We start from the raw sequence: 10,718 nt of genomic DNA on the forward strand, positions 1-10,718 counted from the left end.
ACTGATGAGTATATAGTTTATGAAATCTGGTTACATACGCAAAATAAGTTGATAACTAAGAGTAAACTTCACTTATTAAATACTGTACTCTCTGATTTTTTTTTTTTAAATCTGTTATGTTGTTGATACAGGAGGCTGTCAGATGTGACACAGAACCTACGAGAGGCCTTCTGGGATGGCACCTGGAGGCTAGGTAGGCACCAAGAGCATCTTAAGTAGTACCATGTGCCTCCATGCTGGTAACAGAATTAAGCCTGTAATGTTCCAAATGTAACTGTAACATGTTTTTACTAAAGTTGTTTATTACAATCTTTTTGCAAGAAGGTAGAGCTATGATAAAGATGCCTCTGACAGAAATTTGATTACGGTTTTATTATTTCTTTTAATCATATGAAATTTGGCATTTTAGGAATTTTTCTCTTATTTCTTATAATATATGGGGATTTTATCAGCAGGTAGGTGAGTATGTATATGAGTCACACCTCTCATCTACTCCTAAGTCACTAGGCTGTATCAGTTTTCTGTAGGTACATAATATTATTTTTTTTGAAATTATTATTAACACCCTGAGAATTATAGGGGGGTTTGCCCAGACATTCAGCTGGGGGTTGGGAGTTAGTCCAGGTCTTTAAAGATTCTGCGTCCTGCTTTGCTTGTTGAAAGATCTGTGATTCTCCATCATCAAATATAATCTTTGAGAAGATATGTATTTTCAGATGATGGTAGACATTAAAGTAAAAACATAAGTAAAGCTTCTTAAGATTATTCCAGTAGCTAATAATTCACAAAAGTGAGGCAAGACATATCTTTTAATATCTCTGGCTGAAACTTGGACAGACTTATTGAATATAATAAATCAAATATGAATGTGGATTAATATAAGAATGACTTGGTTTTAAAAAAATAGTGTTTAAAATTTGTAATTTATCTTGGAAGTCATACATAATGACCATCTTGGTCTTTAAGCTGTTCTGTGAAAACATTCCAGGTAAGCTACCTTCATGTTTGTGTTGAATTAGTGGGACATGTTGTAATAAAATGTTTGACCATAATAATACCAAGTACTTTCAACTGACACTTTGCAATACAAAGTAAACTTTAAAAACAGATCTTGAATCTTGAACAAGGAGCTAGTATTTAATTGCCAGAGTTTCAATGCATAATATATTAGGCAGAGGGATGTTATCAGAATGAGTTTAATAATAAAGAAGGAAACTTTGAAATAGTTTGGTTTTTACATGTCTTCTCTCCAGATGAAAGAGACCTTCCAATAACCTTAACCATTTAACTTGTGATAGTAATAAGCTATGGCTATTTTAACATAAAATCCATGCTGAAAATAGAAAACATCAAATGATTCAGTCAGGTCAAAATGACAAACTTTCATAAAATGTTGTCCCTTTGTCTTCATTAGCCATAATTATTGATGTCAGCTAAACTTTTGGACAAATATTCTATGTCTTCCTTTTGTTTTAAAAATAAAGGATAAAAATTATTCAGTGTACAAACAATTTCAAGTTCATGTTAGAGACAGAATATTACTTTTGACAGATTGCTGCATAGTCTTGTGTGCTCTTAGATCTCAAAAAAGTACAAGGTCAAAAATATTGTTTCTGATTACCTATGTATTTTACTAGATATAGTCAAAAGAAATCATAATCAGACTTTGACATTTGTCCTGGGAGTGTCATCAAGGACATCCATAAAATATAACACATCAGAAACATCATGTAAGAAAGTCATAAGTGTAATGGTCATTCAATACTTCCGTAAGGTATTGATCATCTTACAGTGCTAAATTTTGGGATCAGGACACTAATATGAAAAAGGAGTATCAGCCCCTTGACAACCTTTGCTATGGGTTTCAGGACATGTTCTTTAAAAAGATAAAAAAAGGCAAACAAAAACCCCAACTGAACAAAAATCCAGACAGAAGCATTTCTGGCCATCAGTGTGACTCAAGAGGCATTTCACTGTCAATAGAAACTAGGGTTAGAGGGAACCTCAAGCATGAAGACTACCTTTGATATTGCTTTTCCCGTAGCAGGAGGAGGCCTCAATGAAGAAAGAATTCAGCACTGCACCAAGTTGTAACAACTCCACGTAGGGTGCTGGGAGCAGGGTATCAAGTGAAGGTGAAAGCTATGTCAAAAACTGAAGATGAAGAGAGCGTGTGACATCTGAAGGACTCTGGAACCAGAGAAACTGAATCATTGGGAATATGTCTAGCTCAAGGCATGCAGAGGAAATAGATTTAAAAGAGTTACAAAGTACGTTTCCAGATTCGATATACGTATGGGCCTTTGTGACAGTTAAGAGATCAATATGGTTGAAAAGTATCTGAAAGAGCAGGGGAAGTCACAAAACCAGTACCATCCTTTATCACCTTCAGTCTTACTGTGGAATGGCTAGAAGTGTAACTGTAGAGGTCACGATGCCTAGGAAGGAGGGCTAGGAGCGGCACTGAGGAAAGCCAGTTCAGTAGAGCCTGCAATGCTTTGATGGGCACAGAAGGGAGATAAGCTCAAATTAAAAAGGAGCTGCTGGCTGTGTTCTCTGCCACAGAATGAGTTTGTCAGCTCACCTTGAGGCACCAGATGAATGTGAAGCCATTCTGTTCAGAAGCCATGAGGAAGCATTACGATGAAGCTAGTGCTGAAGGCAGCCAAATGACTATAACCCTCGTTAGATGCATGCCAGTCCAATGAGGTAATAAGGTACTCCCCAGAAAAGTCATCACTGGGGCAGGTGCACTGCACATGTTGTCCAGACTACAGTGTAGACAACTTTTTGCAACAGAAGAAAACCTAGCAGTGTGCTTCAGCACTCATGAAGTATGTTTTGCTATAATGAACTCTTTGAAAGGGGTGGTGGTTGTATTTCCAGGACACTTAATAAGTGACAAGAGATAGCATCTATGTGTAGGTATATAGAATACATGATATGACGATGATATGTCCACAGGCTGGTTATGTATTAATAGATTTCAGCCCAAACAACAGGTAAAAGACACAAAACTTGATAAAACTTACCAAAAGGGAAGAGGTAACAATTAGTATGGAGCCTAAAAGGTGGAAAGGATATTGTAAAGGAGATGAGTTTAGATTCTGCAATGCTTCCTTTTCTTCAAAAGGATCTAGTTTACTTTTACAAGTATGGAGCCCTTTTACATTTTATTTCCAGAGCACAGCTGATGGAGTATATTTTGTCTTACCTCTCAGTTGATAAAGACCTCACCTTGCTCTTGCTGAAATAGTTGCTGGAAATCAAGGGTGAATTCTTTGCTTAGCATGCAGACAGGGGGACATAACTGCCTTATATGTTTGATGTTTTTTCCTTTCTCTGGGGTTTGGCTGGGGCTTCCTTGTTTATTTTGGAATTCCAATCAGAGACATCTCCATATTTCAAAGAGTTTAGTTGTGCTAAAACTCCAAATCAGTATGGTCTCAATAATGAAAAAAAGCCCTACATTTTTTCCAATATTTGTTTTGCATATTTTCCAGCAACTGAGGGGGAAAAAAAATCTACATAATAACTATTTTGATAGAAAATGCTGTTTGGGGAATAGACTTTAAAACCCAGCTCTTCTTTTGGAGGGAAGAAAAGTTGATCTGATGTTATTGAACACACTAAAGTAAACAGCTGCTGTTCTGTTCACTTTTTTAAAAAAGTAGGATTGTTTTCTGTCTCTAAAACATGTGATTTCATTAAAGAGAGGATAATTGATGATAAAAGCAGGAGGAGAGCGCACGTTTTGATCTTAAATGCTATGTAAGTGACATTCTGTCAGAAGAAAACATTGCCTACTTTAGCTGCATAAGCCTTGATAGCAGGCTGGAAACTGCTGTTATTTTCTATCAAATAAGATTTTCAAAAATTAGTTCTACAGTTTATAGGCAGTAGGAAGGCTTAATTGCTTCCTTATGCTCCATTCTACAAATATACTAAACATTAACAATCAATTAGCTACCAGCGTGCCAGACTGTTCCTTAATATGGAATGTCTGCTGTGTCTTAATTTTTGCCTTGAACAAGTATTTTCAGAGCTAACTTGTAATATCTCACAGTCTCAGTGCAATTCCAGCTAATCATATTGATACTTTAGTCCCCTGACTGCCTCTTGGAGCTCGTTTGCCAAGGGCTTCCTTCATAACCTCTCAGGGAATATGACATGCACCTGGACCTGTACAGATGCCAGTGTGAGACAAGTCACTGAAATGCCTGAAGGATGTAATAAATATTGCATGCAATGCAAATTCTGTTGACAGAGATATCTGAGGGAGAGTGGAATTCTTATCTAGCTGTTTGAAGGACTTTGTATGGAAATGAACTACTAGTAGTGCTGTAGGAATTGCCATATTGCATCAGACCATCAAGTTTGATTTCTTGCCCTTAGCAATGCCTACTGTTTTGTAATCTGGTTATTCAGAGAATGAAGGACTACCCTTCTACGAATATGCCCATCTAAGTCACTCAGAGAAGGGATACTTGTTCAGGGAAGAGATGTAGATTTCTTGGTTTTGTTTTTGGTTTGTTTTTTTTTTCCAAGCCATAACCTCCTTCCCTGAAAGATAAGATTATGGCATCCTTGAAACACATACATCAACACAGCTACAACAGGTCTAATTATTGTAGTTCTCTTTTATCCTAGATAAAGCTGCTCATTCTAGTTATCTTTATTTCTGTTTGTTTTCTAATGATTACTTTTCCTTCAATATCTTACAAGGAACATTCAGGACATGTAGGACCTATAGTCCATTTCATCCAAATTTATGTCAAAGCATGTGAGAAGCTTTGTATAAGAATTAGAATATAGTTTTCTCTTGCAATTGTTGCTAACAGTTGTTTGAAAACAGTAAAAGCCAGTGAAAATACAGAAAGACATGTGCAACTTAAGGCCCACTAAATATAATGTTGATTAAATTCATAACAAGATCACTTCCTGTTCAGGAAAGCTTGCTCAGCCAGCTGCAGAAAAGAGGGGAAAGACATAGATATCCACCCTGGCTTTATTTTCAGTACTCAAATCTTGTGCGTTTCATCCTCAAGGTTCAGCAGTGTGTTTACACTAAAGCTTTATTGGGATCTGTATTATTGAAAGCCTGTCCTGGAGAGCAGCTCACAACACATTACCGCAGAAATCACCCCTGGCAGTGGAAACTTAAATGCAGCTTAATTGCATAAATATAGGCAAAACTCAAGGCATCTACATGCTGCTGCAGGGGTAGCTTAAAATAACATATTCACAAACTGCTCAGTTCTCGTAACAACTGATACCCAGCATTAATGCACAACACAGCAAAGCAATTATATACATTTACATACATCCCCTCTCTACAAGGAACCAAAACTGTTGTTCTTCCAAAATGTTCTGCTGCAGTATGAGAGACCTGACTAGACATTGGCATGATGAGATAAACTATTTAATTGGGGCTTTACACACTAGCAACTTACAATTTAGGGATTTGGTGAACAGGGAGCCATTAAAGATAATCTTTCCTGAAGAATTTGAAAATGGCATGTCCTTTCCACTTGCTTTCCTCTGAGCCTCTTCTTCTGAATATCCTATTTACCTTTTGGAATCTCCTTGTTTTTCTCTGTGTCCAGTCTCCAAGGGGAAGCTTATCTTGGAGTTGTTCTCCCAGGTTAAATACATTGCCTCCATCTATTTCTCTAGCCAAATGAAAGCCTCTACTTATCTAAAGAGGTTTCAAGCTCTACTAACTTGTGCTTTTTCTCCCTCTTACAATACACTGCTTGCATTCAGAAGGCAGCTACAGTCAAGGAAGCATTGGCAGTTTACTGTTTGAAAGGTCTACAGTGTGGGTCATGCTGCAAGAAAAAAAAAAGTTTCACATGGATGTCCACTGATTCCCACAGGTTCTGGGAGCATCCCACTTTCCAGATGTGTACATTCCACCTTTTCACCATTAGGTGATATGAAAGGTGGAGAGACTATTATCTTAAAAAAATCAGAAGAGCTACAAACTAGTTTTCTCTCCCAATTTTATGTTCTGCATCTGATAGAACAGGGCACTCCATTACTGCTGCATACTGGTTATGGTCCAGTTCCCTCAGACTCTCTCTGCATTTCCAGAAGCAGAAAAAAAAAAAAAAAAAGATTACAATAGAGGAACAGCAGCAGGATACAGCTGAGGGCAATGCCTGCTGTTATATTGTCTTGAGGATGAGGAAGGGTAAAGGAAAGGTTAAAAAAAGAGGTTAAAAAAGCACTGAATCTCTCCAGTCTGACAAAATAATCTGAAATACACTGCTTCATTCTCACACGTTAGTAGAGATTGTTGATCCAGTTCCGAGTCTGCAGTTTGACACAACTGGGAATGTGCTAATTTACAAACTGAAAGCACTTGTAATTTTTTGCTGGTGTTTAATATACATGTATTCAATTCCTTCTTCGTGGTTACCAAAAATACCAAGCTTTATTCACATTTCCTTTTTGGTTGGTAAGGGGAGAGAGTAGAGGGTGACATGATTTTAGTATTTAGTAAGCATGTAGTATTTTAATACCATATATGCTGCATGATGAATATCACTACGATCATCTTAATAGAGCTGTAGCTGTCAGTGGCTGAGGCAATTACTAAGTGAATGCATAGAAATACTCTTGAATCAAAACTCTGCAATAAGCTGTCATATTTATAGGTACTAGAGAGAATATATTTCATAGTAAAATATAATTTGTTATATTTATGCAGATTTGGAAATTGCTGAACAACTGGGCAGCCACATTACAGGGCTGTTTATGTGGGTATCTGCTTCTGCTTTATCTTCTGCAGGAGTAGAAAGATTCCTACACCATTCATTTGCAGAGATGGGTTCTACCAGTTGGAGAAAATAACAGCTTTCCCTTAGGTACTCCCATCAAAGATCTGTTCAGCAGTCACCCTAAAAACCCAGCTCTGAAAACCTACTGCACCACTTATCATTTTTTCCCTCTCCACAAATATTTGTCACCCCTATATTCTTAGAGTGCTGAGTTTTATGCCTTTCTGAGAAGTGGGACACGGAGATTATTTTGTTGGCATCAATGTGTTTTCCCAGAACGTGCTTGACTTTTACTGACAGCCATTGTCTTCCATTCTTTCATCCCACTGGCAGGCTTTCTGTGCCTCAGGATAGTCTTTAAATCAAAGAGCCTGATCTTCTGATGTGCTGATCTCCTACCATTCCACCTGGCTTCAGTTGGCATTGTGAGTGCTCGGCACTACTGAAAATGAGCCTCCAAGTGTGTAACTGGTAGCAAGTGTTCTTTGTTAGCTCTGGCTCTGGCTCACTTGTGCTGATTTGCTGCTTTAGTGGCTTTGAAATTTCTTAGGTCACTGAATCACAATTAATTTCCTATTGGAGTTTATGATTGTATGGGAAAAGCTTTGTCTTGTGAGAGGCAAATGGAAAGGATTTGAGTTCCTATTTGTTTTATCCTTTCCTTCCTGTCACCCTGTAAGTTAGTGACCTGAAGGGTAAAACTGTTACACAAAAGCAGGAAAATACTTTCTTTTAAATTGTTTCCATGATGTGATGAGTGGCTCACCACTAGTATTTGTACAGGCTGATTGAATTTGAATTCAGAGGACCAAGTGGGGTTGAAATTTTTGTCCTGTTTTTTTCCTAACATAATTTTCCTAACATGTGTCCAGTTAGTGAGATCACCACCACATATGACCTATAACCTAAGGCTGACCAGGACACTTTCTAAATCATATTGGCTTAAATGTGTAACTGCTTATATGAACAAAGATCAATGACATTCTACAGTGGACAGGCCTAGCACGTCAAGACCATCTCTGCAGTTCTGTGGTCACACAGTGAGGTTAAATAAGCTGAAAACTATGTCTAGGTCTAAGCTTCCTGAGCCAGATATGCAAGTTACCAGCTCGCTTTGAGAAATCTCTTCTTTGCCATTTAAGACACTGAAGTTCTGTCTCTAATTAGGCTGGTAACTGGAGATAGCCGAGGGTGCTGGCTGCAGCTATCTGTGTTTGTTCCTAGAGGCCAGCATATCTCAGAAAGCTGGAAATTCAATGCAGTGACAAGTGCTAAGGGATAAAAGGGGATCCTACCAAATGTCCAAAGATGATGCTGATGAGAGCAGAAGGGCACTCAGGCATTATTTTACAAGGATTTTTGGAATGCTGTAAATTCATCACGAGGAGGAATGTTAATGTGTACAGCTTACCACAACATCGTTCTGAGACACACGAGAGATGCCCCTGAAATTGACCCAGGAGAGACCAACTTGATGGTCTCCGAATAGATGTTTTTAATACAGCACCAAGCCAGTTGTCTAGCAGATTATTTCCTTTGGAGAGCAACCTGTACACCCAATGGTAGAATTGGCATGGTAAAATTTCCCCCTCATCTGTGCTTTCAGGTAATCATTAAGTTGACAAGAACAGAAAAGGCAAGAATACAGCAGTGCATTACTAGCCTTCCTAAGGTTCTTGTGAGCAAAGGCTTCTCATGAGGTATGCCAGGTAAGTTGTTTGTCTGCTTGTCTCAGCTATACGCCCTTGTACTCCAGCACCATTGTTTCTGCTGTAGTTAGTTGTTTTGGCATGCTATATAACTGCAATATTTCAATCACATAGCATAAGGGATGTAAACTAGTGGGATTTTACATTCTTTCAATAATGTGTTACTGAAACTGGAAGACCACAGTGAAATGGCAGTGGGGCAACTGTCTGTAGCTATATAAGAGACGGATGCACAATATCTGTAATGATTGCCTGCTTAGTATACACCAACATAATTCATCCTCACAACAACTTTGTCCTATAATGAAGGCAGGTAAATGATGTTGCAAACATTGCTCAGAGAGAGAGATGGCACTGTAGTCCTCTAACTCACTGCCAGTAAGGACAAACCGTATGTGTAGAAGCTGGGGAAAAAAGCAACCTTTAATTGCTATCTTATCCTTTGTATTAACCTATTTCAACAGAGAGCAGTGCCTTCTAACTGAACCAAGATCATTTCAAAATGGAATAAAACCAGCATGAAGTCAAGTGAATACATAAAAGATGGGTTGAGGTTCCTACACCATAGAAACACATTAGAAAAAAAAAGCCCTATTTCCGCCCCCTCTTAATCCCCCCCAAACATCTTTTATCTGCACCAGAAGGGCTTTCTGTTGTAGTATCATGTGGTCTGTGATTATCTATGGAAACAAAAAGCTACAGAACACTCAAGTCACAATCTAAAACCAATGTATCCAGTACAGTGGTAAGACTATTTCTTGTCCTCCATGACTGTTTGTGGTGGTAATGATAAAAAAACTTGGCACTTCCAAAGCAATTAATACCATTAATATACTATAAAAACAATTAATTAAGCTTCTCCAGGAAACACATCTTTTGCTTCCCACATCTTTGCCTTTTACAGTCAAGTTTTCAGCCCTGCAGATGTGGGAGACAGTTTGTATGAAAGAAGTTGGGAGAGATTCTCTTATGTAGTAGGTACAACTCGGCAAGGAGGGTGAAAAAAGTCTTTTATGTTATTTTTCCACTTATATTTTGGCTATTGAATGGACCAAAATAAAGTAAGTTAGGGGGTAGTTTGGTGTATGGCTGACTCCACAGTGATTTTCTATGGGTGGGTGGCTTTGTGGTTAAGAGCAGCATTTGACACTGCAAATGCAGCCCCAGATGTGCCAGTACCTGACCCTTCCTGTCTGTAGAAGGAACTGGGTAGGCTGGTTTAATCTGTCCTAAATGACTCATTTATAGAGGACATTTTCCTCCTATGTGGTTGAAGCTCCTCCAACATCCTGTTATCTTTCCAGAGCGGCATGTGAGGGAGGAAAATGGCCTTGCTACATACAGCAAAGTTGTCTTTGCTAAACTTGGGCAATTTCTGAGCTTGAATTTGAAATAAGAGTTTCTCACAGTATCTATAGAAAGTGGTCAGCTAATGGCATTGTCAGCATAGTTTGGTTACCTAAATTAGATTCCAATTGTCCACCTTGGTTTTCTAGCATCTACTTTAAAATGAAATCAAAGGTGAAATGAGATATTGAATGGACTCCCAGCAGTAAGCAATAAATGGGGATGGATTTGAACTAAGTAGATCTAACATGAAGAAAAGAAGCAGCCGATACGTACAGAGAGCCAGGGAAGGAAAAGAGATCCTGGTTTGAGGAAGTGACACAAGTGAGATGTTTGTGCCAAATTCTCAGATTAACCCTAAGTGGAATTGGGCAATGATTGATTGCACAGAATTAAGGCCTAGAGCCATAGAGATAGATGTCTGACTGGTTGTAGTAAAAGAGTTATATGTCTAAATACCTTTGAAAACCTGGTTCTTATAAGGCTTAAAAGTGTACAGCTGTTGCAGAATTTGTAAACCTCCCATAGTTACTAAAGAAGTGAAAAGGTAGGACATAACAAATACATTGGCTTTGGCAAAATAGCTGCAGAACAAAAGCTTCTGGCCAGGTTAGTCACAGCTGCCTTGTGATGGCCCAGGAAAGGGTGCGGTAGTTTCTTTACTACTAAATGCTTAACGAGCAGGTTGACCTCCATGGCCAATATAGCTTCAACCCAGGTGAGGAGCTGCTTTCTAAATGGACAGCTTTTCAGTCAGAGCTCACACTAAGGAGAGCAAGTTGAGAGTTTGTCTGATGTTGAGAAAGCGTGGAAGGATTTGGATGTGTTCATTAAGGTTGGTTCACAAATGACGCTGTATTGATGGGTTGTTCTGTTC

This window comes from Balearica regulorum, chromosome 8 (genome assembly GCF_011004875.1).
Source record: "Balearica regulorum gibbericeps isolate bBalReg1 chromosome 8, bBalReg1.pri, whole genome shotgun sequence".
Lineage (NCBI taxonomy): Eukaryota > Metazoa > Chordata > Aves > Gruiformes > Gruidae > Balearica > Balearica regulorum.